A 7801-nucleotide genomic window follows, 5' to 3' on the forward strand; every position below is an offset into this window, starting at 1 on the left:
CTGAACTGCTCCTCTCAGATGTCTCTTTTTTGTTTAAAAAGTGTCTGTGTGTATTTCAGACACCCTGCTGACGAAAAACTGTAGCAGTAGAACATTCATCATACAAGAAGACTCACTATCACCCCAGGTGGCTTTTAATCCCTGGCGACAGGAAAACATACCCACTACAACTAGATTATAAATCTAAATATTTTTCATGTTAACTTATAATTTTTGTTGTTAACTATACTGTGTCACAAGTGCACCATCTGCCACAGCTTTGCCTGAACATGGTTTGTGAGTAAATAATGCAACTTCTCTCCACCTGTCACAATATGTATAATAGTATTTTGATTGTTCTGGCCATCAAAACGTAATATCGTCAATAAACCAGATGATTAATATTCATCATTTATGTGATTATTCCCTGCTATGGGTTGATTACTTTTAATTATATCAGTCTGTAACACAATGTGTATATATTATGTTTTAGTGTTTTGGGTGTCTCTGTCTGTTGTGCTTCAACCAACTGCTTTTGAAAACCAACAATTATTTTTTTCAAAAACCCTACAGACAGGAGGAGCTGCTGATGGCTCTTAGGATCAAGTGTTTATGTTTGTGTGTATCAGGGCAATGGAGCCTAGTGTTGACAATCCATGGATTGAAGCGGGTGAACAACAGAGTGCTCGGACCTGTAGAAACACAATCCCAGTGACGGCGGTCGTAAATTTCGCTCCATCACAGGGACGCCGGAGCAGCTGGCTGCCTCGTGTGCTGCTCTTTTTGAGGATGGCAACGCTGTGGGGCACAGATAAGAGCACAATTATTATCAACCTCAACCCTGCACACAAATCATTTTTGCTTCTTACCCTTTTCTCTTTATCCCTCATTCTCTACATCTCTAAATCTGTCTTTCAACCTGCTGCACTTTCACACAAGCACACACAAACAATGCACAACTGGAAAATGAGCAGGTGAACACATTTTTTTTCTCTTACACATATGAACAGATGTTGTCAATCCTGCCTGGGTGAGCCAGACAGAAAGTACATGGGTACATCTGATTATGCACATTTAGATACACACATCCGGTCCAGGGTATATGCATGCACAGGAGCATGCCTGTGTGTGTGCATGCATGAGTGATAGTCTATTAGATAAAGACTGACAGGAGCAGACTACACAATTACTGTAGCAACAATGTGGATTTGCTGTTTGACTTAATGACTGAACATTGATATTTGTGGTTGTAAATGTGCCTGAACTTAAGTAACTGAACTCTATGTAGAAACACTTTAAACAATCCCAGTGAAGGAGTGTGGCATGAAGTGAATATTTTGCTTATTTAGTGACTGGACTACTGTGCAGTCCATGACTATTCGCCCCAACAGCTAATGCACTGAATGAATAAACACTGACCGTTAACTAGTACGCAAACTACATACAATGAGTGAGTGTGACAGCTCACCCTCTGACTGATCTGACAACTCACTAAAAACACCAGCACTTTTTTCCTCAACCTGATTCATAAACCACAAATCTTTGCTCAAGACGCTGTTTGAATTCGCATACCACATCATCATCTTTTGTAAGATTTCATCCTGTCAAAAAGTTGTGACATAGGCCTCTGTAAAGAAACACTAGATTATTCTTCATTATACAACTGTTCAAATGCACATCAGCAAGCATTTGCATCACTTTTCACACCAACACTGTGGCCTTGCGGTATAAACTGTGATGCTATTTCAGTAAATTTTTAACTAGGAGGTAATGTACTCTACATCAGTCTGGAAAGCACCACAAAAGCTAATATAAGTCACTGGTGAGGGGAGCACCAATGCTAAAACTAACAATTTGGCCAATAATACTAATGATTTAGCACCTTCACTTCAGCTTTAGCACTTTGTGTTAGATTTGTTCATTCATGCACTGAACACTTGTAATTCTGTTGTTAAAGATGTAACTGAAGCTGCAGCGTATGCTCTGGTTTTGCAGCCTTGGTGATGAGAATCATTCCACACCCTGTCTCCAGTAGCCTGCCACACAGCTGTGGTGAGGAGATAAACTGGCCCCAGAGAGAAAGAGAAAGAGGGAGAGATCAGGAGGGCAGCTTCAGCCTTTTACTCTTCTGAGGTCTCTCTGAGACAAAAAGTTGTTAGGGTCACCACCGTAGCTGAGTAGCTGTGCTGTGGCTAACAGTGACGGACTGAAATGAGGCAAAAAAGAAAGAAGTGGAAAACAGAAGGGAAGGATATGAAAGTCTAGAGGAAGTAAAGGGTGTGGGTGCTGGAGCAAAGAGGTGGAGATGAGTTCAAGAGAGAGGAAGTGAGAGAACAAAAGTGAGACAAGTCAGTGTGTGAGAGAGACTGAGACAGCGTGATAAAACTAGAAAATTAATGAGTGAGCAAGGCAGAGTGAATGTGTGATTAGGAGAAACAGAGGGAGAGAGAGGTGAGAATGAGGGAAAGGAAAAGGTCAGTGTGTGGATCATGTCCTCTGAATAATTTATGAGTGTTGTTAAGACTCATCTGCAGCATCATACAGCCTCTGATGGCCGTGCAGGTTAAAAGAATGCTGTGTCTGTACTCAGCTCTCCCTATATTCATCCTCTATGCAACTTATCTGCCACATTTTAATGCTTTTCCAATACAACATGTGCTTGTACGGTATGCAATAAGCTGTCAGCATGAGGCCTTCAGCATAATGCTTAAAAACAATCCAACCACACTGCATGAGATACTTTGTGGAGACCTCAAGAAAATTCTAAAATATCCTAAACCAAATCACCTTTGCTCAGAGCCTGTCTTCACATCTTTGTGCTAAGCTAAGCTAACAGTCTCCTGGTTGTATATTTAACATACAGAAATCATTGTTTAAATTACAATTTAAATTACTCTCACTGTAGGTGAATCAATCCATTTTGCCTCACACATAGCCTAGCTGAAGTTTGAGGCTTACTATTATTTCTTCTGGTTTGCCTTTTCTCATAACACACCTCCCCTTAAGTCCTTTGGCGCTCCCCGCGGGAGGCGCACCTCACATTTTGAAAAATTATGTTCCAGTGGATTAACTTTAGTAATCTATACATCTATAGCTGACCACAACCTCACTCTTAGCAGACAAGTGGTCACTGGGTGATTCAATTAGATGTCTGAAAAGATCAGTACTGTACAGTAAAAGCTACTGAAGCCAACCACAATGTCAGGCAAGACATTGTTAATGTCCATGCAATGAAATTAACCATCAAACTGCATGTACAACTTAAAAACAAACACTTTTTACTACCATCTACAGAATCTATTTGTATTCAGCAGTTAAACAAAACCGTATCTTATACTCTGCAGTAGAATCAGTGGAACAGTGCCCTCACTAACACGTAGCATATGGAGGGAGATCCCAGAGCAGGGGAACATGATTAAATCTTCCCAGAGAACCCTGTGTAAAGCTAAAAGAGAGCAGTTTGATGTAAAGTTGTTAACTAAAAGCATGTTGCACTCAAGCAAAGGAACATCAAGGCTGCTGCTGAAGTCTCCCTAAGCAATTAACACATTCTGCCATTACTGGAGCTGTGGTGGCTTTGTTCCAAATGGGACACCAACAACATGTCCAGGACTGAAACCACTTACTGGGCAATGGGCTCAAAGGACCTGACTTCATCATGCAAAAATTATGTTTTATCTTTCTAAATGGCCTTGAAAATAAAATGTAATTAATTCATATATATTTTGATTGTGTTATATAAATATTTAAGAAGAAAGGTACACACTTGTGCAGTTACAGCAGCATTCATTCTTACAAAAAAGTGAAACTTCACAGAAAGGTGAAGTGCGTGGTTAACATGCTCAGTACCTGCAGTGATTCAGACACCTTGGTAAACAAAGGTCTGATGAATACTTAAAGTTGCAAAATGCCAAGATGGCTGCTGTATTCACAATATTTTGGCGTCACTTTTGCATAGTAGAGGGAAGTGGTGACGCGCCGTCCATATTTATATACGGTCAATGGGCAGAGCTGCTTTCCAAAAGTCATGGAAAAATGACACAGTGTTGAATAGTTTCTGAGATATCCTCCAGACTAACGGGCAAACAAGCAAACAGGACTGAAAACAAAATCTTTTTGGCAGATGAACCAAACAATTCTCTCTTCTGCTGTTGCACATGTGCGCAGACACACACAGGCTCACACACACAGAGCCATATCAATCAAGCTGTTCCAGGAAGCCAGAGCAAAGAGAGGAGATAGGCAATCCTGCTCTCAAATGCCGGTCTGCCAAAGAAAAGCTGTTGGCTGCTGCCAAGGTTGAGCAAGCATATTGCCTGGTAATGGAAAAAGAATGGAGAAGCAGACAACTGCACATTGTCTGAAACTCTATCAAATGATTCCTCAGTGTCTCTCTGCACAGTAGCCGTAACACAGTGTCTGATAACGGTGGGCATGTGTCTACCTGTGTGTGTGTGTGTCAGAGTGAGAGCTGTGTTTGTCATTAAGTGTGTGACAGAACTGATGTGTTCAGTCATTTGATATGCCTACCTGTGTGTTGCTGTGTGTGTGAGACACCAAACAGTCAGAGTAGCAGTTGATCACTGATAAATGTTTCACTCTGCCAAATACAAACAAAGCAGAAGAACACTGACAATGTTTGGGTAGTATCCGTCCTCTCACTGCTGCACTCACATCTCTTCCTAGAAACACAAATAAATATTCATTTGTCATCAAGATTGAAATGGACTGCATATTGTTACATTTCACACAAACTCACTTTCTCATCATCACAAATGATCTGTCTGAACAGGTTTATGTCCAAATACATTTCAGTGGAAACTGAGCTGCAGAAGAGCCCCTCGCACATCCCTAGGGACTGAGGAGCATCTTAAGTGGGATTTTCTTTATTTATTATGTTATTGACAATGGAAAGGTTTGATGAAAGTGTGCATTGTTTTTTAGTAGTGCCCTGGTGGAAACATCTATATCAGTACATTTACAAATTTCTACTGACTGCCCCATGGGAACAGCTGGATGTTAAGCTGGATGGCTGGGCTGGGATACTCTTCCTGGAAATCAAAGAGGACCAATTCATTTCTCCAAATCCAGATTTCCTCACAGAAACACATGTAAATTCTTTAAAAACTTAACAGGTATGAAGTGTAGTCCTTACATATATTGTTTTACCAAAACTAGACCAATAGACAAAAACAAAATCTGTAGTGTACCTCGCTCTTGCCTTTTCTTACTAGTTTTAGAATTTACACTCATTTGTATGAACAGTATGTGCATTTTAATCAGTTTCTGGAGTCTCCTGTGAGGTTAAATGATCCTGTGGTTACGACAGCAGTGCAGGCAACGGTGCAGTGTTGTAGGTACAGGAGAAGGGCTTTTAGATGATACAGTAACTAGAGTTTCAGCTGTGTGAGTCTGCTGGTGATGAGGTGGCTTTGCCAGCCAGCAGGCCTGCCGTGACTCCCGGCTCTTTGTCAGTGCTGTCCACAGCCTGAGAGGCTCATCCAGGGGTAGTTAAGGGTGGTGTATAGAAACTCCTTTGCCCCAGAGGACACAAACTGGATGTGAGGGAAGGCTAGTGTGAAAAAGTAAAAGTGTTAGCATGTGTGTGAGAATGTGTCTGTATGCCAGTAAGGATGAGGCTCTGGCTCAGAGACAGTGAAGTATAAAGTATCACTCGAGGGCTGAACCTCTGAGGACGTGCGTGTGTGTTCTTACCCCAAAGCCAAAACTTTGTATCCTGACTGATGTCTCTGTCTCACTGACTTCAGTGTCATGTCATCATCCTGAAACAGCCTTTAAGTCATAGTTTGACCTCTGGATTTAACAGAGGCATCAGAGGGAGACAGGAGATGTGTGGTGCTGTAAAGAGATGAATGTGCAAATCAGCTAGTTCACCTACTTTTCTTTGTGGTATTTTGACAGAGAACTTTTCTCATTTCTCTTGTGCAAAAATATCCCGATCTTCTCTTCCTCTCTCCACTTTTCGTCCTCCCTCCTCCTCTATCTTTTGCCATGGAGAGAATACAGAAGAAGACAGCTTTTAGTGACACAGTGCCCCCCGGTCGATTTATCTGTGACAGTCCCTTTCTATCGGCGCTGCTGCTGCTCTGGGATTCAACAGGATGGAGTCCAGTTTGTAGTTGACAGCTGCCTGTGTTGCTGTTCACCACCAGCTGGATGGATTTGCGTGGCTTAGGCTGTAAGTTAGCTAAATGAAGCCCTGAAGGAGTGTGAGTGATCTCGCCTGCAGCAGCAGCAGCAGCAGCACTGAAGAGCAGCCGGAAAATGAAACCAGTGAGAGGGTGAAAACAGATAGAGATACTTAATGCTGTCACCTCTGGGGCCAGGGATAATGCAGGTACAGGGTAGTGCAGAGTCGGGACCTGTATGCTCAATTAAAACCTTTCATCAGCAGCACTTCAGAGCAGCCATTAACTGAGATTTATCTTCTACTGGGAATCTAACAGAAACAGATTCCTCTTGTCAGTTTTTGGACAGAGTTGCAGGGCAATGGGACTCATGCACACAATTACACAGTGCCAGTGTTTGATTGTTTTTTTTTTGCTGTGTCTTGTTGCTTTTGTTTTCTCTCCTCTATCAACTCACCCCAACCGGTTGAGGCAGAAGGCCGCCCACCAAGAGCCGGGGTCTGTCGGAGGTTTCTTCCGTTAAAGGGAGTTTTTCCTCCCTGCTGTCGCCAAGTGCTGCTCAAGGGGGATTTGTTGGGTTTTATCCTCTATAATTATAACAGTAAGGTCTAAACCTTACTTTGTAAAGTGTCCTGAGACGAATTTTGTTGTGATTTGTTGATATACAAATAAAATAAAATTGAATTGAGAGCTTCAATTCACTACGTGTTCCATGTCCTTAGTGAAGTACCAAACAGCAGTAAAACGAGCAGTATAGAAAGACAAAATCTCTGCTCCTGTGAATAAAAGTGTTTCTCTCATGTGCAGACAGATGAGAGAAAGGAAGATAAACTGTGCAGAAATTCATAAATGTAACCACTGAAATGTGGCATGCAATCAGCATAGTTGTTTTCTCTCCCTCTGCTTCTCAAGTGCATTCATCAGTGTTTTGGCTACAAAAGGATAAACTGCAGAGGACATGCCTTGCAACAGAAAACGTTCAGGGTGAGGAAGTTCTGGACCAGCAGAAGGTCTTGGCTGGATTTGGCTTCTCTGCTGGTGGTGGTTTAGCAGAGGTGGGGTCACCTGTGTGTGTTGAACTTAAATGTTCATTTAACAGCCAATGCTTCGAAGCTGTTGAGTTTGACTATGAACTTGCTACACTATTGATTTTTTTAGGATGAAATGCTGTAGGGTAAACAATAAAAGAAACTTCTGAATTGGCCATAGGTCAAGGTTGGGGTAAAGTGTTAAAAAAATAGTTGTTCATCAACAAGTTGAGTTACTAAAACCTGTAGGAGTTGATAGTGAAATTAAAATTCAGTTTTTTAAACCTTGTGAACAAAACTCCAGTTTGTGTGAAGCTACCACCTGCTGCCATTTTCTCTTTTTTTCCCCTCAATTTCCCCAGCCGCCAGCTCTGAGTGATAACCCTAATGGCAGTCAGTGATAATGCTGACATAAGTGAACTGTAATCATTACTCCATCATCCTGAGACAACTAAACTGGCTGTCACTCATCTTCAGCCTGTACTCTAGCTTTAAACAGAAGTGTCACGTTATTGACATCATTTATATGGATAAAGAGGCCCTTACAACTGGCTCCTGGCTAGAATGAATCAACTAATCTTGCACACAAGCTATGCAAAGTCTCACCTCTAATTTGCCATTATCATCCTGCACCGCTTTTGAATT

At 41.7% G+C, this 7801-nt stretch overlaps 1 long non-coding RNA gene across 2 annotated transcripts in view; it reads right to left on the minus strand.

Moving 5' to 3' along the window:
- Positions 1 to 340: 340 nt before the first annotated feature.
- Positions 341 to 7801, minus strand: part of LOC109966797 (uncharacterized) — a 54025-nt gene continuing 46564 nt past the window's right edge. For both annotated transcript variants that reach the window (XR_002275828.1, XR_002275826.1), the window contains exons 3-4: positions 4510 to 4661; positions 341 to 777 (exon numbers count right to left, since the gene is read on the minus strand). This is a non-coding gene — a long non-coding RNA (uncharacterized LOC109966797). The remainder of the gene's footprint in view (positions 778 to 4509; positions 4662 to 7801) is intronic.

The sequence above is a fragment of the Monopterus albus genome, unplaced genomic scaffold (genome assembly GCF_001952655.1).
Source record: "Monopterus albus unplaced genomic scaffold, M_albus_1.0 scaffold119.1, whole genome shotgun sequence".
Lineage (NCBI taxonomy): Eukaryota > Metazoa > Chordata > Actinopteri > Synbranchiformes > Synbranchidae > Monopterus > Monopterus albus.